Source organism: Mustela nigripes, chromosome 4, assembly GCF_022355385.1.
Source record: "Mustela nigripes isolate SB6536 chromosome 4, MUSNIG.SB6536, whole genome shotgun sequence".
Taxonomy (NCBI): Eukaryota; Metazoa; Chordata; class Mammalia; order Carnivora; family Mustelidae; genus Mustela; species Mustela nigripes.
Window position 1 is genome coordinate 89,048,029 of NC_081560.1, and position 25,892 is coordinate 89,073,920.

Here is a 25,892-nt window from a genome sequence, read left to right on the forward strand (position 1 = left end):
ATATTCCCACGTGATCCTCTGCTACTCTGTAGAATGCGTATCACAACTCGTTTCATACACCAGTGCAGCGCTCCTTTACGTGGGGCTTCTACATTTTTGGAGGACAAAGACTTCTCGCTTCGGCAAGCCCCAACATACACAGGCCAGTACCCAGCACATAGAGTGCTCCACAGTATTTGCTGAATTAATGAGCAAATTCATTGATCCAACTAGCTTCACATCTTTTCCTCTTCTTAGAAAAGATTTTATTTATTTATTTATTTATTTGAGAGAGAGAAAGTGAGGAAGAGAAAGGACGTGAGTGGGGGAGGGGCAGAGGGAGAAGGAGAAGAACACTCCCACCCCCCAACCCCCTCCCCCCTCCTCTGTGCCCCCACCCTCTTCCCCCCTCAAACCGGCCATCCCAGCCCAGGGAACTGGAAGTGGGTCTCCATCCGGGAACTCTAGGATCATGACCTGAGCCAAAGGCAGACGCTTAACCAACTGAGCCACCCAGAAGCCCCAGTTACACATTTTTCAAAGTGGAATCTGAAGGCAGCGGGTTTACAGGTAAAGGAGGGTAAGTGAGAATTGCAGGCAGAGTTTGGCAATAAGCTTCTGGAGATGAGAAAGGTACCACTCGCCCTGTTAGGCTCCTTCTGTCTCCAGGATTGGGTCTCCCAAAAGAGTGTTTCATGATATTCGATTAATATGAAAATAACCATTTGCGGAGTCTGACTTTCAATGAAAATCATGAGCAAGAACTCTACACTCACCTAGTGCAGAAGGTGAGGGATAGCATCTGTCTTCTCTGAGGAGAGAAATGAGGGGTCCATGGGTATCAATGAGATTCTCAAAAATAGGAGGACAACCACAGCCAAGAGAGGAAAGATTAAGCTTAACTAAAAGTGAAGGGATCTCTCTTGTTCCATAAAGCTGGTATGTGGAAATGACAGTGAGGTGTCCAGAAAGAAACAGAAATAAGTTGGCTCTCTGAAGGTAAATATAAACCAACACTTAATAGAAGAGATTGGAGATAAAGTTGCTACCTCTTGGGCCTGCAATTAGTTCACCTTAAGAAATGTGTAACTTTGGAGCTGGGATCAGGTGTGTCAGCAGCCAATGTCTGGAGCACAGGTAGGGCTGAGCTCGGGGAGCCCTCAGTTCTGAGAACCTGAGAACCCAAGGTCCTTGGACCAAAGTGAATTTGCTAAGGTGTCATGGATGGTAGAAGCCAGACTGATCTCTCCTAGAACCATCTGCTATGGGCTAAATTGTGAGACCCCCAAAATTCATTATGTTGAATGTCTAAATCTAGCATATATTTCTGACTATATCTGGAAAACAAATCCTTTTTTTTTTTTTAATTTATTTATTTGACAGAGAGAGAGACAGAGATTGAGCACAAGCAGGGGGAGTAGCAGAGTGAGAGGGAAAAGCAGACTCTCCCCTGAGCAGGAAGCCCGAGCTGGAGCTCAATCCCAGGACCCCAGGATCATGACCCAAACTGAAGGCAGATGCTTAGCCAACTGAGCCACCCAGGCGCCCCTGGAAACAAAATCTTTAGGAGCTAATTAAGGTTAAATGAGGTCATGATGGGCTCTTATCTGATAGAACTGTAGCCTGACAAGAAGAGGAAAAGGGAGAGAGATCTCTCGCATGAGACACAGGGAGAGGCCACAGAGAGAAGGCAGCTGTCTGTAAGACAGGAAGAGAGCTTCTGCCAGGAAGCAGATCAGCTGGCAAACCTTGAACTTGGACTTCCCAGCCTCCAGAACTGTAGAAATAGATTCCTCTTATTTAAAGCACCCAATCTGTGGCATTTTGTTATGGTAGCCCAAGCAGACAGACAACACCGGATATCAACTTGGGCTCTATATTTGAACTTTTCTATACTCTGAAACAAAGGGTTTTGGTCGTTTAAGGCCAAAACTTGAAGCCAGGGGACCCTCCATGAACCACCTTCTGTGATCCTCTGTAAAATGGGAATGCCAATCCCTGCTCTGCCAGCCTCACATCACTGCTGTGATAACCAATTACACGAGAACACTCTGGAAAACCAGGCCTGCCAGGACGTGCAAGCATCCGAGGATCAGCCCTGCCCACCTCCCCGCCCAGAAGGGAGCCGCATGCACGCACAACAGGAATATTGGCTCATAGATTTCTTTCTGAAGCAGAACAAAAGGTTATCCTAATTCCCACTTGGAATAATTAAACGAGGAAGCATTCAGAAGCAGCAGGAAAATTTCAGGCAGCTAATGCAGGGCAAGTCTCAAGTCAATGCAGGAGCCAAACTTGGAACGACTGAGACAGGGGAAGGAAGAGTAAAACAAATGTGCAGCTTAGAGAAGAGGAAAGAGCCAAAAAGCTAAGAGAACTCTGGCTTCTCTTCCCCAGGCAACAGTCTGTCCCACAGCAAACGACTGTTCCAAGGGGAAGAGAGGGGTTTTCGGAGGCTGGGATCTTGGGCGGCGGTGGGGGCTGCCGGGGGTGGGCGGGGAGGGGCGGGAAACCGGGCGTTTGAGGTGGAAGACAAATCGCTCACACCGAGTATGAGTAAAAGTGAACGCAGCAACGAGAGGAAGGCTAACGGCCTGAATGCGGGCTAAAGTAAATCTTGTCAAACAGGATGAAACGCCTAGCGCCGAGGCAGGAGCTCAAGTTCACACGTGGCCAAAGCCCGGGTCCCTCGCCGCAGTCCCTCGCTCGCTCGCGTCGTGCGCCTGCGCGGAGGGGACGGCGGGCCTGGCGACCGGCCGACTGGGGCGCTGGGGAAGGTGAGGCCAGGAGGGGCACAGGTCAGGGCGCGGGAGGCTCCCGGGAGGCCAGGGAGCGCGGTGGGGGGAGCGAAGGGGAAAGTGAAAGTCCGTACACGCGTGCCCCCCCCCCCCCCCCCACCCCTCACCAGCCGGACTCTCCGACACTTCGCTGCAGCTCTGGGGACCCCGGGCTCCTCCTCCGTAAAACGGGGCTGACGGAACTGGCTCAGCTTGCCCTCCGGAGTTGTTGGGAGGATCGGAAGAGTTCCAAGAGAAAATTTCCTAAACGGAAATGAATCCTACACCTGAATGGTATTCAGTACAGGTATTTCCGCGGAGCCCAGGTACCCCCCCTCCCCCAATGGAAGCACACTGAGGGTCGCTCAGAGCTCCTTCCCCTGGGGCCTCTTCCTTGTCTGCTCTCAGGAGCACCTGGCCCCCTTCCTGGTGACCTTGGTTGGGCCCAGGCTCCCTGGTGGCCAGGGTGGTGGCAGGAACGCCACCACAGGGTGCCCTTTTCTCTCCTTCCTCTCTAGTCTTAGAGCCCTGCCCTATAACCGCAAAATACAGAGCCTCTAGACTCCTGCTCCCCCACATACTTCCTCCTGCTCCAGTTCCTCCTCTCCCTGCTTTCCCAAAAAGGGCAGTGCTCATGGAAGCCCAACGGGTTGCAGGGGACGAGCTCCATCGCCCCCATCCTTGAGTGCGACAGAATGGTGCCCCTGTCTCCTGCCAGTGCTTGCCTTTGCCAGGACGCAGCAAGGAGAGTACTGGGGATGGTCCTGTGATGCTCTAGAGAAGTGCCTCCCACCCACAGGGAACTTTCACGGCCCTCTGGGAGATTCCTGAGGGGCACAGAGGTAGCTAGGGGGTTCTGTAGGGTCGCGGAGGGGGCTGTAGCTGGCTGCCATATCCTCCCCACCCGCTCCACTTGCAGCACCCCTGCCACCACATTGCCACCTGGCCCTACCCTGGGAAGACTCTCCCCAGTCCCTGGCCTCCTGTGGGCCCCAGTGGTCTTGAGACCTGCCCATCAGTGTGGGGATGCACACCCAGCTTGCTCCAGGTGTGGCTGCCTGCTCGTGACCGCAGCAAAGCCAAGTGGACAGTAGGAAGGACAGAGTGAAAATCAAGTCTCCAGTGAACGCCCACAGGGGCAGAGGTCTCCCTACTCCTAGAGTTGGCTGTGCCCCAGATGAACCAGAGACTTCGTCTTGCCTGCTCTCCCAGGGCAGCCTCCAGGAAGGTGAGGTGAGAGGTGACTCCAGGTAAGCACTCAACCTCGTGCACATTGGAATCACCTGGAGACCTTGTTAGAAACACTGACGGCCCCATGCCCTTGAGCAATTGATTTGGATGTGGCTGAGCAAGGGGCCTTGGAATGTGTGGCTTTGTACACTTCCCTGCCTGCTTAGAATGACCTAGAACTGCCATTCTAGGTTCTCAAACAAGGGAGACGAGAAGAAGGGGGCATCACTGAACGGGGGTACCCCAAATTCGAGCTAGTGTCCCATCACTCCTTTTCTTTACCCTCCTCAGACCATCTGTTCCCCTTCTTGAATTTCTGGGTCCTGCTCGGGGTACCTCTAAAAATGGCATAAGAGAGGAGTGCTGGGCTGGTCAAGGCTCTAACTTTGTACAAACCCACTGCCCTGCCCGTAGTCTCGGTGCCCCAAGAAGAATATACCTTCCCCACCCCCACTGTGTCTTCAGCTCAGATTAGAACCGCAGAGCCTGCAGCTTGCTCAGGGCCACTCTAAAGATACCCCTTCTGTTCCAAAAGGTCCCTCACTGATGGAGAGGAGTGGCAAGAAGAGTCGGCTGGCCGGGCCAGAGAACTGAGGCTGTGATATGACGACTTGTTTGTGCCGAGATGCCAACTACAACTCAGCACTTCTAGCTGGAGACTGAGGTACTCAGGGTTCGTTATAGACATTAGCTTTCCTTTCAGGCACGTATTTATCTAACAGGCTCTCTGAGCCAAGCTTCTGTCCGATGCCCCCCCCCCCGTCCCCCACCCCTGGCTTCCTGCCTCCCGAGGCTCAGGCAAGTAGCTCCTTTATCTAGCACGATAGTCAGAAGCGCCCCCAGAAGATAGGATACCGCTTCATTGGAACTCTTACCACCCCAGAGAGTCCCACGCCCAAATCACACAGCAGGAGCAAGGACTAGAAATGGTCTTCCTGCATGGAGGGGCAGGGCAAGGTACTTAATGCAGGAATATGCAGAGTTCTCTCCCAGTGTGTATCATACAAAGGGAGAGGGTAGATGCTTTTAGAGCTGTTTCAATAGTCTTGGCAACAATCTGGGAGATAATGATTCTGATCTGTTTTATAGCTCAGTAGAAGCCCAAGAAGGACATATATCCAGGACGTAGGAGTCGGTAAATGCAAAAGCATTTGGATGCAGGCTTCAGGCTTGGGGGCTGGGGCATGCTGACTTCTCATCAGTGGCAAACCTGTGCAGAAAAGTGGGTGCTACAGAGATCCCCTGGTGCCTGGTGCTGATTACACACAAGAGGGAGTGGGAAGTCCGGATCCATGCAAGAACGTGGATGGCCCTTGAAAGCATTGGGTTAAGCCAAGGCCACATAGTGTGTGATTCCATTTATACAAAAGGTCTGGGACAGGCAAATCCATTGACACAGAATGTAGATTTCTGGTTGTTGGGGCTAGGGCTGAGGCCAGGAGTGAGGGCTGAGTAAGTGTGAATGGCTATGGGTCTCTTTCTGGGTGAGAACGATGTTCCGGAACTAGATAGTGGTTATGGTTATACTAAAAACTACTGAATTGTATACTTTTTATGGTATGTCAAAAAGAGGGGGAAAAAAAAGAATCCAAGCATGAAGGTCTTCAAAATCTGGAAGCTTCCCAGGATTCCCTGGAGTTCCTAGAATAACTTTCACAAGGTCCCCCAATGAGTAAGGGGAAAAGACAAAATGTAAGTCAAAACCTGGAAGAGCCTGGTTCTCTTCCATCCAATGTCAAGTTCAGCTGGTCCCTTAACTCATCAGCAAGCCTTCTTCCATGCAGGCCTCTAGCTCCTGCCCTCCTGACATCTCACCTGGGTCTTCTGCAGGGGGAATCAGGGCTGGGGTTAACGCAAGATCAGACTAGAAGAGTATATTGGCATGCAGACTCAAGAAGCCCCATGGGTGGTTGGGAAGCTGGGCTGGAGTGGGGGTGGAGGGTACTGCCATTCTGGAGGGCTTAAGGAAATCTAGAGGACTGGAGAGAGAGGCAGGACAGGGCATGATCCGGGTACCTGGCACAGTGTGCCACCCACCCCTCCTGAGCCCCAGCTCATAAATGCTGTGACACTGGGTCCAGCCTCTCTGTGAATGGCAGGTGCCAGCAAACACCAGAACAATGTGCCTTAGGAACCCGAGCCCCGCCCTCGCCTCAGCCACCCTCCGGCCTCACGTGCCTGTGTAGCTTAGTCACCTCCAGAGGTCCAGCTGCCCAGACATTACCACTGCATTTGGTTCTGTATGTCCCTGATCTACCAGATACCCAGGCTCCTGCCACATAACATACTTCCCTGAGCATCCCGGGACACCTGCTCTGAACTCAGCACCTGTACCATAATATCAGAGTTCTTCAAAGCCTTTTTTTTTTAACCTCTTCATCTCAACCCACACCCGGCTCTTTGCTGAGAACATCACCTGAGAATATGACCTCCCTGCCATCCCCTTACCAAGAGGTCAGCTTTTCTCAGCCTAAATGCACTGCCCTAGCGGCGCCCTCATTTTTTAAAGATTTTGTTTATTTATTTGGTAGAGAGACCGTCAGAGAAGGAACACAAGCAGGGGGAGAGGAAGAGGGAGACACAAGCTTCCTGCTGAGCAGGGAGCCCAATGCAGGGCTTGATCCCAGGATGTTGGAACAATCCATGACTTGAATCAAAGGCAGATGCTTAACCACTGAGCCACCCAGGTGCCCCCCCCCCCCCCCAGCACCCTGACTACGTTGCACTGTTTTCCTTCGGCCCCTTCTTTCTTTACTTTGAAGCACCTGTTATAACATGAATTATTATTTTGTCCTTTACCTGGTTGCAGACGTTCTCCTTCTAGAACATAAGCTCCACCCGGACAGGAATCAGGTCTGTCTCCTTCACTGCCATATCACTAGCACTTAGCACGCACGACAGGCATGCCGTGGATGTCTGAGGAAGGGAGAACGAGACGAAGTGAGGGGACAGGACGCATCAAGGAGTTCTCCATATCAAGAGGGCCAGGCACAAGACCTGCTGAAGAGGTTCTGATGACGGAACCTTGGTGTGGAGGAAAGGGGAAGGGGGTCAGCCGGAAACAGGAACGGCTAGAGCCAATTCCAAGCATGCTGTCTCTCGCTTGCTTGATGAAGGGATTCATGGTGGCTAAGCAGCATTCACCCTGTGGACACAAGATGGCGGCCCGAGAGCCAACTCTTCCAGTCCAAAGGGTGATCACGTTTCCTTGATCTTCTAGAGAATTCCAGGCTAGTCCATGGAGTGATAACAGAGGCAGCAGCCTTTTCTCCACATTTAGAATGGCCAACTTGTCCTTACAGCCCTCCACTGAAGGCTTACCAGATGCTCCCAGTCTCAGTCTCACCGTAAGCATGTGACCTAGCGCTCACCCTTCCCATGTGACAGACGAGGAGCCTGTCACATGCGTGGGGAGCGGGGATTAGCATTCGGGCAACCTGGTTCCGAAGCTTACAGACTTAACCACTGCATTTTTACGGATTCCTTTCCCTGCTACTTTCTTCGTAAAAGAACTCCTGTAGTTCCATCAACAAGGATAATATCCTAGCTTTCTGTGCTCAGACCCAAACTGTGACTTGTTTATAAAGCCAGCCCTGTGGCCGGTGCAAGGGAGCTTCTAGCTTGCAACAGTGAGTAGAGATTCTTAAAAAAAAGAAAAAAAAGCTATTGTCGACAATTGCCTATATGTTACTTTATTTCTAATTATCGTCCCGTTGGAAACTTGTCCTTTTCTTCTCATTCTGTGAAAACGGGAAAAGCCACAGAGTGTCAGCAACACAGTGGTCACCTCCCCTGCGTGGCTGGGGCTTCTCATGAGCCACCTCCTGTAAGGAAAATGAAGTCGACGAGGATGAGGCCTTAGGAGAGAGTTTTCACATTGCGAACAGCTCCCGGTGCATCACTTACTTCTCCTTTCCAAAAATAGGACTTTTATTCAGATCTTACTTTGTTCTCCTTCAAGGAGAAACTGCATTTGAATAAAAGCATAAGTACCACCCGTGGGGCTTTGCACATGACATTGAAGGTATTTCTGCACCAGGGGACTCTGGGGTTGGGGCGGGGGGAGCAGCCTCCTACAAATTGTACTTAGCATGTTCTGAATTTCAACTTGAGCCCCGTGTGTGACTCTGGTCTCTACCTTAAGTGCTGGCTCTGTGGGAAGCTTTCTGGGGTGCACCAAGCTCTTCTCCAAGGCCGTTGGAAGCAGGTGTTTGGGGGGAATTCTGTATCTATTTAGCAAACAGAATATGGTTAAAAGAAGCATCTAGAGCAACCCAGAAATGGAAGAGAAAAGGGGGCAGGGAGAGACTAAGGTAAAACATCTAAAACCTAGAAGCTGGAAAAACTGGTTGACGGAAGAGGGTGTCATGGGACGTCTCCAAGGGGTGGGGACCTTGTGTCGGCAAGAACAGGAAATCAAAGGGACACCTACTTCCCCCTTCCTGAAGCTGAAGCCCACACTGACCCTTATGAGAAAGGCAGAAGGTGATTCCAACCTGATCTCTGAACTTGCAGGTAACCGCTCCCCCTGCCTGTTCTTGGAAGCCCCTCCAGGTGCTGCAGGAGAGCGGTTCCTCGTCTTCTCTCCAGATGTCACAGCAGGCAGGAGCTGGACGCCATTCTGAGGGGGCCCTGCTGTGGGATTATAATAAACCGAGCCCCCAAAGCAAGCCTTTTAAAGCCCAGGCCTATTCTACAGCCCCTCTGCCACCTGACTAGAAGCCACATGTGGATTCCTTGTGGAGGAAATCCCCTGAAAGTCAACATTTCTCTTTAAAATCTTGATCCTCCATGAAGGGGAGACTGTCCTCAAATATCCAGAACAGTGTGGTCTGTGGTCTGCGGACCATCTGCATCTCAGTCAGCTGGGGTAACTTAAAAATTCCGGTCCTGGACCCTCTCTCAGACCTACTAAATCCACTTCCCCGGGGCGGGACCTGGATTTGCATTTTGCAGAGTTTTATGGAGTCTGGGACCTACTAGGGTCTGGGACTCACTAGATTTGAGAATTCAAGACTCAGTCTCTTTCTCAGACAAATTTGGCCCAGGTGAGATCCAAGCATTTTTAGACCCATATTTTTTTCTCCAGCTCCCTCCTTATTACGCTAACAACAAGGCGCCTGGGAAGTGGCAGATTCATTACGGAACAAAAGCTCTGTACCTAGAGCCCAGACTGCTGGCATCCAGTTCAGGAAAATGCCTTTGCCTTGCTAACAGTGCGATCTTTCGCTGTGTGATGGTAGTTTGCTCCGAACAAAAGGAGCAGAGAGACAGGGTGTGCAGGTGAATCTGAGCTGTGCTTGTGATCACCATGGAAACCGCAGCCATTATCACTACACAGGATCCCCGCCGGTCCATTTTCAAAGTCCCTGCCTCTGCTCGCTTCAGCCTGGAAATCCTGCCTTCTTGGGACGTGGCTCTGAGGGTCTATAAATGGGTATCCAAAGCAGAAGCAAATAGGCAATTGTGCATTTTCTACCGCTTCTGTTTTCTTACTAAGCGTCCTCTAAAAGCATCTCTGCGTAATCCAAACAGGATGGAAATTCTTCTCATCTCTTGGCGCCCGTCTCATCTTGCCTCTTGCTTGGAGGGGAACGGGAGGGGCTGTGTGGGGCTGCGATCATTCGTTTGCCTTCCTCCCTCCCCTCCTTAGTTCATGGGCCTGATAAATGCATCCACACCGGGATCTTAATTAGGTTGAAATTTCAAAACGTTGTTTATTTTGTGGAGAGCTTTTCAAAGGATGCCTATGAGGGAGACAACGCTGCATTTTTGTTCCAGGAGCCTAAATGTTAGTGTTGACTGGGCCGTGCCCGGTAAGCACTGTATCCTACATTATGAATCAAGCATTCTATCTTTGCCTAAAAATGGTAAAAATCACTGCAGCTAGAAGCATATGTGCTTATCACATAGGAAACAAGGCTCGGTGGCTGTGTCCTTTACCAAGGGGAACTTTCCACATTCCAAAGTCAGGAGGGCCTTCCCCCTTCCATGCTCAGAAACCCAAGTGCTCCCTGAGTATGTGAACCTCCTCAGGGACAGACTCGCAGCCCCTAAGCCCCCAAAACTGGAAGGCCAGCTTTTTCACTTGCAATGAGAAATACCTCCCAGGATCAGGAACTCGTAAATTACATAACCAGTCCTTTCTCCCCCAGTTGCCAACCTGCAGGGGAAGCCAAGGAATACAGTGGTCAGAATGCCATTTTGTTCATTTCTAATCAGAAAAAAAAAATTTTTTTTAAACCACTATATGTAATGGAATGCTCAAAGTCCTGGTAGCAGATCCATTTCCGTAGGCAGCACGGTAGAGGAAGTCAGATAATAATCAGAGATTGCCTGAAGAGCAGGAAGTCAGAGAAGAGCCGTTCAGATAAATCCAGTGCTTAATGGCACCAGGCTAAGAGAGCCCGATGCTTCCACGGACATGATAGGACCCGCCCCGCCAATAGAAGGGGCGGGTATCTTTCCCCTGGACAACGCTCGCAAGAACCCAGCATTTGCCCCCTGGTGACTCAGTTTTCTACACTTCAACCTCCTGATGTTCACGTGATTTCTTTAGCTCTGATTAATGTCCATTCAGCTACCCTCTTGCAGGCTTGGGGGGCGATCGTCTTTCAAATGGCTTTGAAGTCACGCTGACGTCGCGGCTGAACTCTGTGCCAACTACTATAGTTCAGTCTCTTGAGGGCAACCTCACTGGAGCTCCAGATAGGTCGGCAACATTTCTGAGTACAACGTTCTAGTTCTTCTGAGTTGCAAGGGACTCGAGCTTGCATTTGAGAAGCATCTTCCTCAGCATGAATTTGGTTCAGACAGTGAACAGGACTGAGCCACCTCTAAATGCTGTTGTAGGGCCATCAATGGTTGCTTTAGGGACACTCCCTTCCTTATTTCGCTGCTTTGCCTTCTCCCCTGGTCACCATCTATCCAACAGTTACCCATTTGGTTAATGCTTGTGGGGTGTTTTGTTTTATTTTGTTTTAGAGAGAGAGAGAGCACACAATTGGGCATGGGTGGGGAGGGGCAAAGGGAGAGGGAGAATCTCAAGCAGGCTTCATGCCCATTGTGGAGCTCAACTCGGGGCTTGATCTCATGACCTGAGCTGAAATCAAGAGTCAGATGCTTAACTGACTGAGCCACCCAGGTGCCCTGGTGAATGTGTGTATTAAACGGAAAGGGCTGGGGGCAGATGGGGTCATTGGGGGTGGGTAGGATAAAGCAGAGGGAGTGCAGATGGGGACAAAGATCCCCTGGGGCCCTTCTGAGGAGGCCCAGTAAAAAATTTTTTAAGTTCAATTTGTTCTATTAATTTTTGTTTTAACTTATTGGACTGAACATCTATTGCATAATAGAAGCGATTTTGCACATAATTTATTCACATTCAGGTAAATTCTGGTAAGTAAAAGAAAAGGGCAGAAAACACTTTCTATAACCCCTAGGGGCCATTTGCTCTTTTGAGCTGACTGGGGGAAAGGAGCTTGGGACTCAAGTTCTTCTGAAAGCGTTAGCCTGGAATGAAGCTACCACTCAAAAATGAAGCATTAGGTCAGGGCAACAGATGGAAAGTGAAAGACAGACAGACAAACAGTGCTGCTCAATCCATAGATTCTGAAGACATGGGTGGGGTAGGGACATCAAGGGATGGTTCGGAACCTATTGGAGGGGTCCAGGCTCTACCTTCCCCTGCCCTTTGGTCCTTTACTTAAGCATGTGGGTCTCACATTGTGGAGCAGAGCCCATTAGTTGTGGCTGCAGGGGCACCATTAGGGTTTCTGCATGGAAAACGTGAACACAGCATTCAGCATTCACCTTAAAGAGGCAGCAGACCCCGGAGTGGCCCTTGCCTCCTCTGGGGGGTGTTGGTGGGACACTGCAGCAATCTAAAGGCATGAAGAATTCCAGCCTGGGCTGGTGTCGACTCCAGAAAGTTGGGGATCCAACCTGAATGAGAACAAAAGTGTCTTAAGATTCTACTGAAAAGGGGTGCCTTAGTGGCTCAGTGGGTTAAAGCCTCTGCCTTTGGCTTGGGTCATGATCCCAAGGTCCTGGGATTGAGCCCCGCATCAGGCTCTCTGCTCAGCAGGAAGCCTGCTTTCCCCTCTCTCTCTCTCTGCCTGCCTCTCTGCCTACTTGTGATCTCCGTCTGTCAAGTAAATAAATAAAATCTTTAAAAAAAAAAAAAAAAAGATTCTACTGAAAAGATTTGGGGTTGGTGAGCCTGATCCGTTCTCTGTATTGAGAGCTGTGCTGTTGCGGGCTGATGAGTGAGTACATGACCCCACAGACCTCTGCACAGCTGGTAGGACCTCTTCTCCAGCTCCGGAGAAAACCAGAGAAAGAGAAGACATGATATGCCACAGGACCTACCAAAGTTAAAGCCTAGGAATTAAGGAGAGCCATCCCAGAGGAGCAAAAGGAGAATTTACCAACTGTAGGCCACAAAACATGAACATCCTAGAATCTTAAACTTTGCCATCTAGAAACACATTGATGCTGCATTGGTTTCAGGATTCCTATAAATGATGTTAAAAAGAAATTAATTAATAGGTATTTTCTGAACCATTACTAAACTTCTGTGTGGGAGTGAAGGAAAAAGCAAGGTAAAAGGCAGAGACTGGGAAATTTTTATCATTTGGATATACCAGCATTTTATTTCTTTTTTAAGCCGAACCACTGGAACTACCCAAGTTATATATATATAAACACAGTAGAAGAAAGCTATACTAGCTACTCAGTCTTTCCCTCTTACATATGAAAAGACAATTTAGGATTGCCAGGCATAGGAAGAAAACCAGCAACGAGAGAGACCAAGATAAATAACTGGAAAAACAGAAATAATTCGGGAAACAAAGCAATGAAAAGCCTCAGCGTGATTAGCTATTCATAAGTCAAGGTTAAGGTACTATAAATAAGGAGAAAACCGAGAACAGAAAGAACCCCTAGAAGTTATCAGCTGCTGATATAAAAAATGTAATAAAAGAATGGAAAAGTTAAGAAACTCTCTCAGACCTTAGAACAAAAAGACATAGAGATACAGAAAAACTGAAATCTCAAGAGACAATTTTATGTTTCATGTATTTTACCACAATTAAAAAAAAAAAAGATGAGACAAGGCTAATTTAGCAAGCCCAGCATGCAACAAATCAAATTTCAAGAGAAAACAGAGATCATGCAGAAGAGAAAACTTAGCAAAGAAATAATGAAAAGCTTTTAAAGCCAAGAGGTCACGAATCCACAAGCTGAAAGGAGCTATTAAACCCTCAGTTCAAGAATTTAAAAATATCTGTTCCTAAACACATTACTATGAACTCTTAGAACACCAAACCTAAAGTGAATATCTTAAATCTTCCAGAAAGAAAACCAAGCCTGCCACAAAAAAACAAGCCAGACTAGCATCTGATTTCTCATTAGTAACAGTGGGTGCTGGAAAACAACGGCCTAGGGGCACCTGGATGGCTCAGTTGGTTAAGCAACTGCCTTTAGATCGGGTCATGATCCCAGGGTCTGGGATCGAGTCCCACATTGGGCTCCCCACTCCACAGGAAGCCTGTTTCTTCCTCTTCCACTCCCCTGTTTGTGTTCCCTCTCTCACTGGGTCTCTCTCTCTCTCTGTCAAATAAATAAATAAAATCTAAAAAGAAGAAAACAATGGCCTCATGCTTTCAAATGTCAAAGAGAAAATAATTTTTGACCTATTGCGGTAAGATGATATCTTGAAGGATTCATCTGTATGTTTCCTGTGTGTTTCTTTCCCCCTTTACTTACTTGAACCCCTAGGGCCTTTCCTTCTACCACTCAGTCCTACTCAAGAGAGTCATGAGTCACCCACTTTGGAAGCAACAACAAAGAGTATAAAATTAAAAGGAAAAAGCCTTTAGACAAAGGATCAGACAGAAAGATATATCAGCATGCTTGCAGAGCTTTTCCACACCGAAGACTAGGGAAAATATTAACTGGAGAAGGGAAGAAAAAGTCAGAGGGACCACCTCACAAAGGAATGAAGAATACTGCAGATTTAAGAGGGGCAGTTGGTAGGATGGGGAAAGCCTCTTGTCACAGGTGTCAGCTGGTTGCCTGGAAACTGATTTGGTGCTGAGCTGTCCACACCAGTTGCAGTCTCTGGTGAAGAGCTCCGCCCTTCTAGTCTAATGGCTGATCATTGCCCGCTGAGTGTCCAGTTGGGCTGGGACACACATTAACACAAGTGGACTATCCACTGTCTAATGTGGTATGCCTGAGACATTTTGTGGGGTTTTGGTGAAGTGAACAGAAAACATTTTCCTCTGATCAAGACAAGGCTGTGCAAAACCAGTTGAAAATTACCCTATTCCAGATACACTTAAATACTATACCCAACCAAACTATCAAAGGCACTGACAAAACTGAGCTATTTTGAGACATTTCGTATCTCCCTTTAACACCATTGTTAGGGAATTACTTGATCTCTTAGCAATATTGGGAGGGAACTGAGAAAGAGGAAGATACGGTGTTCAGGAAGCAGTAGATGCCAGAGAAAGCAGCAGTGAAGGAAAGTTCCAGTATTTCAGAGTGGTGGCTGCCACGCAGGACTAGAAAATAAGTCTTTTTTTTTTTTACTTTTTTTTTACTTTTTAAAAAATATTTATTTATTTATTATTTGAGAGAGTGTGTGTGCATAGGGGCATAGAGGGGCAGAGGGAGAGAGAGAATCTTATGCAGATCCCACACTGAGTGCAGAGCCCAATGCAGGGCTGAGTCTCACAACCCTGAGATCATGACCTGAGTTGAAACCAAGAGTCAATGCTTAAGCAACTGAGCTACCCTAGGTGCCTCCCAAATAACCCATTCTTAAAGAAGCAGAAGGATGGATCTCTCTGGAACAGAGCAAAGTCTTTGGGAGGGTGGTCTCTGTTAGAAAGGGGAGCTTGATGAAAGAGGTGGTAGATGGACCAAATGTTTGTGTCTGCCTGAAAATTCGTATGTTGAAATCCCATTCCCCAATGTGATGGTATTAGGAGTTGGAGCCTTTGGGAGGTAATTAGGAGTAGATAAAATTGTGAGGGTGAAGCCCTCACAAATAAGGTTGGTGCCTTTATGAGAGTCACAAGAGTTTGCTTCCTCCTCTCTGCTCTCCACCATGTGAAGACACAACAAGAAGGTGCAGTCTGCAACTGGGACAGGGTCCTCACCAGAACCCAACCATACTGGCACCCTGATCTTGGACATCCAGGCTCCAGCACTGTGGGAAATATGCTTCTGTTATTTAAGCCATCCCACCTATCGTGTGCTGTTCCAGCAGCCCGGACTGACGAAACAGATGGTATGATGGCATAGATCGTATAATGGAAAGGATCAGCCAAACGTGAGTGCTTTAAGGGGTGGGGGGACATTTAGAAACTTAAAAATAAAACTCCACAAGAAAAAGATATCTAAATATACAGCAAACTCAAATGCATAATGGTTTGCAGAAATTTTTATAAATTGTAAGAAAAGAAAATCCATTTGACTTTGAGGAAAAGAAATCCTCCTACTGATCCTGAGTTTCTGTCATTTGGCCCAGTACAGAACTGAAAGTATTTCCGGCACATAAGTTGGGCCAGCGTTCGCACGGGCCGACTAACACAAAAACTGCTTTTTTGGCTCGCAAGGAAGACTTGACTGTGGTAGCAGAACAGAATGCAAATTGGTAATCATGATAATGTAAAAGGATAGTTGACAGAAGGAGGGCCACAGCAGGAGGGAGAGAGCCAGAAGAAAGAACGGGGCACCAAGATATTTCATTAAGCTGGGAAGCAATAGAAAAATGCTAAGAGTTGGTGACACACAAGACACAGAGGTACAGGTATATCACCTTCAGTTACAAAGGAAACCAGTGGGGGAAAAAAATACAAGCTAGACATCCAAACGTTGACTGTCTTAGCCAGTTTGAGCCGCTAAAACAGATTCTTGTACACGGAGGAGCTTAAACAACAGAAATTTATTTCTCACAGTTCTGGAGGCTGGGAGAGGCAAGATCAAGGCACGGGGAGGTCCAGAACCTAGATGAGGTGTTCTTCCTGTTTGCAGGGGACCCTGTTCTTTTTATATCCTCATGGTGGAGAGAGGGAGGGAAAGAGCAAGGGAGAAAGGGATGGAAGGTGAGAAGAGAGAGAGAGAGTTCTTTTGTGTCTCTTCATCTTATAAGGGCACTAATCCCATCACAAGAGCCCACCCTTATGATCTCATTACCTCCCTAAAGACCCCACCTCCTGACACCATCACAATGGAGATTAGGGTTTCAACATATGGGGTGGGGGGGGACATAAATATTCATTCCGTAGCATTGACTCCTGAGGCTGGAGAGAGGTGGAGAGACTACTGTTTTTTACTATAAACATCTCTATGCTCTTTGATTTGTTATTTCAAACACATACTGTTTTGATTAAATATTGTAGATGCATTGCAGGACTCACCTCCTCCATGAAATCTTCTCTGACCTCTCCCCACCAGTAGAGTCAGACACTCTCATTTATGTCCTAGTTGTACTTATACCACGTGTTAGGGCCTGGATTGTGTCCCCCAAATGCACGTTGGTGGCCCTAACCATCCATGTGACTATATTTGGAGATAGGGCCTTTAGAGAGGTAACTAAGATTAAAAAAAGTCATACTGGTAGAGGGCTGATGAAGAGAACTAGTGTCCTTATACACCAGAGTTCTCTCTACCATGTGGGACACAGCTAAAAGGCAGCTTTCTGAAAGGAAGACTGAGCTCACCAGAACCTGGCCATATTGGTATGGCCTTACCTTACAGAACTCTCTGGAACTGTGAGAAAACAAATTTATGTTGTTTAAGCTACCCAGTTGATGGTGTTTTGTCATGACAGCCCAAGGTGACTGGTACTACCCATGTTCTACCACTGTGATTTGATACATGTCTATCTCCTCTTTTAAAATCTAGACTTCTTGAAGGCAAAGACCCATAGTCACATAACTGCCATATATTGAGGGCTTACTAAGTGCCAATCAATGTAAGAGACACAACACGATCTCATTTAATCCTTACAATTTCTCAAGGTCAGAGCTATTATCCTCATTTTATAGATAAAGAAACTAAGGTTTGATGAAATTATATGGTTTGTCTAATTTCATTAGGACCCATCCCCACCTGGCTCCACATCTCCATAATACTGCCTTCACCATCATCTGTGTTTCTTTGCCTCCTCATGGTTCCCACACAGCTGGCTTTGAGAGGGTGTTAGTTTCCTGAATAAATGCATTCTAATCTCTTTAAGGGAAAAGGACACTGTTTCTCTTTACAATAATGAAATTGCTAAACTTGATGTTCTTGAACATTCCCACCTCCCACAATAATCAAATAAAATAACATAAAATAAAATGAGCTTAAAAGCTCCTTCAGACAGATTATCTACATAACTGGTGGAGCTTAGTGCAAAATGAAATTGCAGGGCCTCTTGGTCAAAAGTTATTAAGAATTTCAAGAGCTTCCGGGTTGGTGAACACATGGCGATTCAGAGAGAGTGGCACACCCAGAGAGCATGGCAGCTCCTTCCCACATACCTTGCCCTATGCATCTCTTCCATCTGAATATTCCTCAGTTAAACTCTTATAATAAACTGGTAAACATTGCCCATTTTACACACCCACCTTGCATTATTCATAGAACAACCCACCCTGGTGATCTCTTCCCAGTACTATGTTGAGATATTCTTTTTCCTTTTGCAGCCTCAGTGTCCTCCACTGTGTGGCTTATTCAGTCAGTTCCTGCTAACGTTTCCAGTCTTTTATTACTACCATAGAGTTACAGTGAATTAAAAAAAAAAAAAAAAGGAGGAAGAAGAGGAATTTCAAGATGGCAACAATAGAGCAGCCCTTCTACACATAGGACCTTGGGTGACTGCACAGCCATATGCTCACAAATCCAGCCCACCCCCATGATATCTCCCTCTACCTTTCTTTGAGATCAGTCATAGACCCAGTTTCTAGCCACCCCATATGAAATTGTTATGCCCATAATGACATAGGTTCAGATGGGGTGAGAGTAATTTGGATAGGAGCTCATCACACACTCATTTCTCCTTTATTTTTCTGTTTCCTGGAAATGTTCCATTTGCTCATCAAGAATCAGCACTTGAGAAACAGAGAATTCTTTTTTATTTTATTCTATCTTATTTTATTTATTTATTTATTTATTTATTTGTCAGACAGCGTGAAAGTGAGAGTGAGCGAGCACAAGCAAGGAGAGCAGCAGGCAGAGGGAGAGGGAGAAGCAGGCTCCCCGCGGAGCAGGGTGTACAATGTGGGGCTTGATCCCATCATGACCTGAGCTGAAGGTAGATGCTTAACCGACTGAGTCACCCAGGCATCCCAGGAAACAGAGAATTCTTAACAGACAATGCAGAGTGGCACTAGTCGACAACAACAAATATTTGTGGAATGTGATAATCTGGTGAAGGGTCTGAGTGCCTAGGACCCACATTTTTGAAATTTTCTCCTTTATAAAGGGCAAATACCTAAAACTCCACATAAATATATTACAAAATGAGAAGACATATTAATCACAGGAGATTAAAACATTTGGTCCATTGCCTTACAATCTCCTTAATCTTTGAATATATTTAAGTGTTGGCATCAAAGTTGCCAACTCTAGCAGAATGATTCCATATGGAATACTCCATTTTCATCTAGTGGTTGTGGAGCATTAAACCAAGAATTGCAAATCTAGTGCCTCAAGGAGCCAGATAAGAACTGCGAGATCTGCCAACTGTGGCCTTGAGCAGCTGGAGAGCACAACCAGATCTCTGTTACAGCTGTTCCCCTAATCGGGTAAGCTCGTTCTTACCTCATAGGAATATGAGCTAATAGGGTCAAACCTTCTGAACTGTCAAGCACCTTTAGAAACTAGTGTATTCCAATTTCATGTGTTAGCAGCTAACTTTAATAATTAAAAAAATCTGGGGCACCTGGGTGGCTCAGTGGGTTGGGCCGCTGCCTTCGGCTCAGGTCATGATCTCAGGGTCCTGGGATCGAGTCCCACATCGGGCTCTCTGCTCAGCAGGGAGCCTGCTTCCTCCTCTCTCTCTCTGCCTGCCTCTCTGCCTACTTGTGATCTCTCTCTGTCAAATAAATAAATAAAATCTTTAAAAAAAAATCTTTTTTGGTCAAATGAAAATTGCCTGAGGGCTAGAAATGTTCATGGGCCCTTAGTTTGAGTCCTACATGACAAAAGACTTCTTTTATCATAGAGTCCTAAGAAAACCAGAGTCCCACAAATAAACCCATCATTCACAAGAATGAGTTACTAGGATGTCTGAATTAGGAGGAACAAAATTTCTCTGGCAGTGGCTCACAAATTCACCACTCCAGGGGACACTTGGCAATGTCCAGAGACATTTTTGGTTGTCGTCATGGAGAGGAGAGTGGGAATGCTACTGTCATCTCGTGGGAAGGATGGCACTAGGGATGCTGCTAAACATCCTACAATACAGAGAACAGCCCCACAGCAAATACTCATCCAGCCAAAATAACAACAGTGCTGAGGCTGAAGAACCTGCTCGTAGACAATGATTTACCCTCAGAATGTGGTTTTCAGTCCACAGCTTAAAATTCAGATCCTTGAGGGAGAAGACCTGTGCTCTGAAAACTATAAAACACTGATGAAAGAAATTGAAGATGACACAAATGCAAAGATAGTCCATGTTCATGGATTGGAAGTACAAATATTGTTAAAAGTCCCATACTACCCAAAGGAACATACAGGTTCAATGTAATCCCTAACCAAAATACCAATAGCATTTTTTTTAACAGAACCAGAACAAACAATCTTAAAATGTATACAAAATGAAAAAAGACCCCAAATAGCCAAAGCAGTCTTGAAAAAGAAGAACAAAGTTGGAGGTACCACCATCCCAGATTTCAAGCTATACTGCAAAGCTGTAAGCAATCAAAACAGTATGGTACTGGCACAAAAATAGACACAAAGATCAAGAGAACGGAATAGAGATCCCAGAAATAAACCCACAATTATTTGGTTAACTAATCTTTGACAAAGGAGGCAAGAATACACAATGGGAAAATGACAGTCTCTTCAACAAGTGGTGTTGGGAAAACTGGACAGCAACATGCCAAAGAATGAAACTGGACCACTTTCTTACACCAGACACAAAAATAAACTAAAAATGCATTAAGAACCTCAATGGGAGACCTGAAACCTAAAAAAATCCTACAAGAGAGAGATCACAGGCAGTAACTTCTCTGACATTTGCTGTCACAATCTTTCTAGATATATCCCCTGAGGCAAGGGAAACAAAAGCAAAAATAAACTACTGGGACTACATTAGAATAAAAAGCTTCTGCTCAGTAAGGGAAACAACCAACAATACTAAAAGACAAGCTACTGAATGGGAAGAGATATTTATAAATGATATATCCGGTAAAAAGTTAGTACCCAATATATATAAAGATCATATACAACTCAACACCAAAAACCAAATCATACAATTTTAAAAATGGGCAGAAGACATAGACATTTCTCCAAAGAAGACATCCAGATGGCCAAACAGACATATGAAAAGATGCTCATCATCATTCATCATCAAGGAAATGCAAATCAAAATCACAATGAGATATCACCTCACACCTGCAAGTTCCAAGTGTTAGTAAGGATGTGGAGAAAAAGGAGCCTTGTGCACTGTTGGTAGGAATGCAAACTGGTGCAGCCACAGTATGGAGGCTCCTCAAAAAGGTAAAAACAGAATTACCATATGATTTCACTTCTGGGTATTGACTCAAATAATATGGAAACACTAATTTGAAGGGATATATGCACCCCAATGTTTATAGCAGCATTATTTACAATAGCCAAGATATGGAAGCAGTGCAAGTGTCCATCGATAGATGAATGGATAAAGAATGGATATATATATCCATACATATACATATATACAATGGGATAGTACTTGGCCATAAAGATGAATGAAATCTTGTTATTTACAACATGGATGGATCCAAAGGGTACTATGTATGTTAAGTGCCGTCAGTCAGTCAGAGAAAGACAAATACCATATGATTCCACTCAAATGTGGAATTTAAGAAACAACAACAACAAAAAAGAACAAAGAAAAAAAGAGACAAACCGAAAAACAGACTCTTAAATATAGAGAACAAATAGGGGTGGGGGGTGGGTGAAATGCACGATGGGAATTAAAGAGCACGCTTATTATGGTGAGCACTGAGTAATGTATAGAATTGTTGAATCACTCTATTGTGCATCTGAAAGTAATACAACACTGTTAATTATGATAGAATTAAAATTTTTAAAAACATAAAATAGATGTGAACCAATAGAAAAAAAATGCAGAACCTTGGACGCTAACCCAGACATCTCAGTTATAAGCTCTGAGAATAACACGCAATGTGTGCATTTTAGAAATTATCCCAGGTGATGTTAATATATGCTAAAATCTGAGAGCCACTGAACTGAAACAACAGATTTTAAAGAACTCATTTAAATCTATAGAACTACCATGGCATGCTCGCTCAACAAGGATGCATGTTCAATAATGACAGAGAAAACTTTCACTTTTAAGTTGCAAAATACTGCACACAGCCAAAGCAATAGTATCAGAAGAATCCTCCCACAATCACAACCTGTTCCAAAAAGATAGGAGAAGTTATAAAGAAGAAAAACTGTCATCATATCCTTACCCTCCAAGCACAGAAGATAATTTCTTAGATTGCTAAAAGTATTTTTTAAAGTTTATCAATAAGAAAAACAAAACAGCTATAAAAATCACAATTTCAAAAGCAGTCCATATTCCTTAAGCTTTGCAAATTCAAGCATTTGAAATCAGGATACGATGAAATTAGAGACTACAGACATCCTTACTACCATCGGCACGCATCACAGCAACTGGAAACGAGTTGAAGCTTCATAAGCCAATCTATATTGTAGGTTTGTTTGTCATTTCCCACTGAAATACTAATACTGTATATTTTAAAGGAAACAATGCCTGGACCCCTATCTTTCATGTGATGTATTAGAAGCTTCCCTGCCGTAGAAAAGCCAATAGCTACTCTTCTCTTCTCTGGCCCACTAAGTTCCCACTGGTCACAGAAGTGTGTCCAGCCCTGAAAGATCGAGCATGCGTAGCCGCCATAATCCCTGGTGGACATAAGTGGAAAACTCAGCCCAGAAGCATAAACAAGGGTAAGGGGAGTTTTGTCCCAGGGCTGATGCAACAAGACTTCCAAGGCTGTGAACTCAGACAGAAGGTCTGAGATATGGAGTTTCCTGCACAGTAAAATTATTGTCTTGTATGCTAGTGTAAATCTTTTCTGATTTGAAGCATAAAAGGCATCTTTGCAGGCCAGCCAGATCACCGAACTCTAGAAAGATCTCTGGAAGACCAAGGGAGACAATGGGGAAAATGGGGAGCTGTTCCACACTCCGGCAAACTTAACCTCGTTTCTAGCCTTTGTGGTGCTCTTTTTCATTGCTTTTGAAGAAAACCAAAGGAAAATTGGTCATGCCTACACCAGATTGTCATTATAGCCTATCTACAAATCCAGATGAGCTTCTGAGGTCTGACCCAAACCAGGGTGGGGGGAAAGGCTGAGAGACATTGCTTACCCTGAGCAGTAGGTGGGGGGCTCACTTCTGGAAGCAGCACTATGACCAGAAGTCCACAGAGGAAGTCATCAGAGCCTTTAGGATGGAAAGGAGCCCTCAAAGAGACCTCTCCTTCTCTCCCAGCCTCACCCTTCATGACATCCACCCAACTCTTTATTCATTTCGGGAACTCTCCTATCACCTTCCAATGCCTCTCCTGCATGTCTTTCAAGGCTTTCTGCCTCCTCTCCAAAAGGTAAATATTCAGACCTCATTCTGCCCAGTTCTTTCAGATAGAGGAAATTGATGTAACAAACTCCCTACTGGGCAAAGAAAGTAATGCATTACCTCTGTAAGGGTTCAAATATGTTACCCTCAAATATGCCGCTCCGACGTATTGATTATTTTGAATTAAAGGACTCAAGAAACAGCTGGTACAAGGACATTCTGACCCTCTCTATGCCCCTGAAAGCAGGAAACAAGTCTCCCACATACCAGGAGGGTAAAAGGCACCCTTATCACCAGAGATAAGGAATTTAGGGCCAAGAATACTGTATAAACAAACCTTGTTACTTCTTCGCCATTTTACCAGCCCTAGTCCAAATGTTTTTGTCTTATCAATTCTTCACATATTTATTGTTTTTCTAAAAGGTATGAAACCTTCCTACTTTGGCTACTTCCCTGAGTCTCATATCTCTGGGGATCCCATCACATACCTATGTCATTAAATTTGGTTTTCACCCCAAAACCTAGAAAAGTGGAAGAATAATTATTTTTCTTCCCCTATGTCTCTTTCCAGAAATTATTTACATTGTAGATGTCAAAAAAGGTAACACTCCAAAATAATTGATCTCTAGAGGTAAATTTTCAAGAAATAAATCTCCCAAATGGAGGTGATCTTATACCCCTCTAATCATTGTAGGTAGTCAGAAATATGAGCCACGGAGATAGGGAAGGAGAAGCCCGCAGGAGATCTTGTAAAGACAGGTTAGCTGGTGAGGAAACAGTTCTCCATAAAGAAATGGAGATGCCTGGGTGACTTAGTCAGTTAATCACCTGACTTCAGCTCAGGTCCTGACCTCGGTCCTGGGATTGAACTGGCTCCCAGCTCAGCAAGGAGCCTTCTTGTCTTTCTTCTTCTGCTCCTTCCCTGATCATTCTCTCTCTCTCTCTCTCTCAAATAAATTAATTAAATCTTAAGAAAAAAAGAAAGAAACGAAGATGCCTTTTCCCAAACTTATGCTTGAAAACAGAAAAGTTGGAAAGCTTTCTTCCTGGAGACTGTGGTTGTAGAGAGCAAGATGGAGTCACTCATGTCAAGCAGTGACATAAGCAGTCAGGGGCATTGCACCTAAGACCACATACTGCCCAAACCAGCACAGGCTGATGATACCCAGAACTGATACCCAGCAGAACCAGAGGAGGCCTGCAAAGAGTCAAGACTGATTAAGCGTCTTTAAAAAGGGAGGACTTTGGCAGCCACTGTCAGACTCCCCAGAGGCTGATCTGTTCACGCCACACCATATTGAAAAGGCAACAGCCCCCAAAGTCTCTGCCAGATAGATCTCTGAACACAACAGACAGTCTGCATAAAAAGCAGCCTGTGCTTAGGGCTGACCCAGACCAGACTGTGGCCTCATCGCAGCCCTGCCCTCAAATCCTGACCTCATGTTTGGTTCCTTGACTTCTTACCCTTTATTGTATCTTGCTTGTGTTGTGACTCTGTACTGTGCTTTGCTTTGTGTGATGTATACTAGGCCAAGCTAAAGGCATGGTGAAATGTCATTGAGTTTGGAATCCCGACCCTGCTTTACAATGATATTAACCTTGCTGTAGGATCGAATGAAGCCAACGTTATGGAAACGCACGACTCCTGTGTGGACCTTCACAGCGTACTTGCGACAACAGTACAAATGCCTTTACCTTCAAAAACCACAATGGCAAAATTCAGAGGACAGCGCACCCCGACCCAAAAAGGCAGTCATTTTCCATGACCTTTGCCCGTGGGATGAGGGGAAATCAGAAAATCTGTACATCACTTGACCTCTCTCTGAATGCCCTTGCTCACCTACGAAGCCAAACGGCGCCTGCGCACGCAGCACAGAGATCCGCGGTCGCGTTCACTAATTTTACCTCAACAAACAATCGTGGGCTGTTATGTAAGGAACAGTTGTTGTTGTTGTTGTAATAAATGTTAAGTTATGGGTCAGAAAACGTGGCCATGTTTGCAAAAGCATTAAGAGAATGATCAGTGGACAAGGGCTGTAGTTCCGGGTGACAACCCAGAGGAGAACCTGCACTGAGTGCCATCTCCTGCCCTCCACGTGGTGTGATCCCAGCGAAGACAAGAGAAGCTAGGTCCAATGTCCCGGAGTGGTTTACAACTGAAGACCATTCAGGTGGCCAAGAGTTCCCTCAACAGAGAAGGAGAGGAACCCCAGCTGGCGAGGGGGTGGGGGGATTCCTGACTCAAAGATCAACTTCAATCTTAAGCCAGAGACTCATGAGAAAGTTGAGCTGTGAGATGTGTAGCATGAGGGTTATGCCCACCATTCAGGAAACAGGTTGAGTAAAAAGAAGAATATAGTGAGAAAAGAACTATTTCAGAAGATAAGAGAGATGTAGTAGTTAGGTCAAAGTTGAGCGCTAATGTGCTACTCGGAAGCTAAGCTGTATGTAGGCAAGTCTTACTCATGGCCATCTATACCCAGCACCTAGAACAACGCAGAGCACCTATTAGGCACTCAATAAATATCTACCAAATGAATAAATGAATATAATCTTGAAGAAGTCAAACAACCCTTAGAGACTACTTCTTCATTGATTCTTTCCCTATTTGCCTCCCTGCATTGCTGCCCAAGGAATGAGATCCTGAGCAGCCCTTGTGAAAGTTGCTGATGACGTCATCAACAGTGATGCTCAGGAGGAAAGGCACGCGGTGCGGCCGTGCGGGTGGGGCTCTCGGAAGGCAGGTGTACCGGCCAGAAGGTGAGGCAGAGCATTTGGCTAACTGTGAAGGGAGGTACGCACTTGCTGGAGGAGGGAAGGAGAGCTGGTTGCAAGGGCAGCAGCAACAGCAGCCGGACAAGGGGCGAATTTGTTTAGGTGGAGCAGAAAAGTGGTGTAAGCAGCCCAGTTCCCAGGGGCTTCAGCCCAGGGGCTCATGAGGCTGAGGCTATGACCCTCAAATGGAAATGCGAGGACAGAGTTAGCAGAAGAAAGTTGTAGAGCTGGGACAGATGGGTCAAAAAAGCAAGCTGGGGCTGGACTAGCTCTTTGGCCTTCCCCAGAAAAGAAGAGGAGGAGAGGGCGTGAGAG

At 46.0% G+C, this 25,892-nt stretch overlaps 1 long non-coding RNA gene across 1 annotated transcript in view; it reads right to left on the reverse strand.

The window, feature by feature from the left end:
• Nucleotides 1-25,892, reverse strand: part of LOC132016032 (uncharacterized) — an 86,177-nt gene that overhangs the window by 7,821 nt on the left and 52,464 nt on the right. The window contains exon 3 of the long non-coding RNA XR_009403865.1: nt 6,786-6,902. This is a non-coding gene — a long non-coding RNA (uncharacterized LOC132016032). The remainder of the gene's footprint in view (nt 1-6,785; nt 6,903-25,892) is intronic.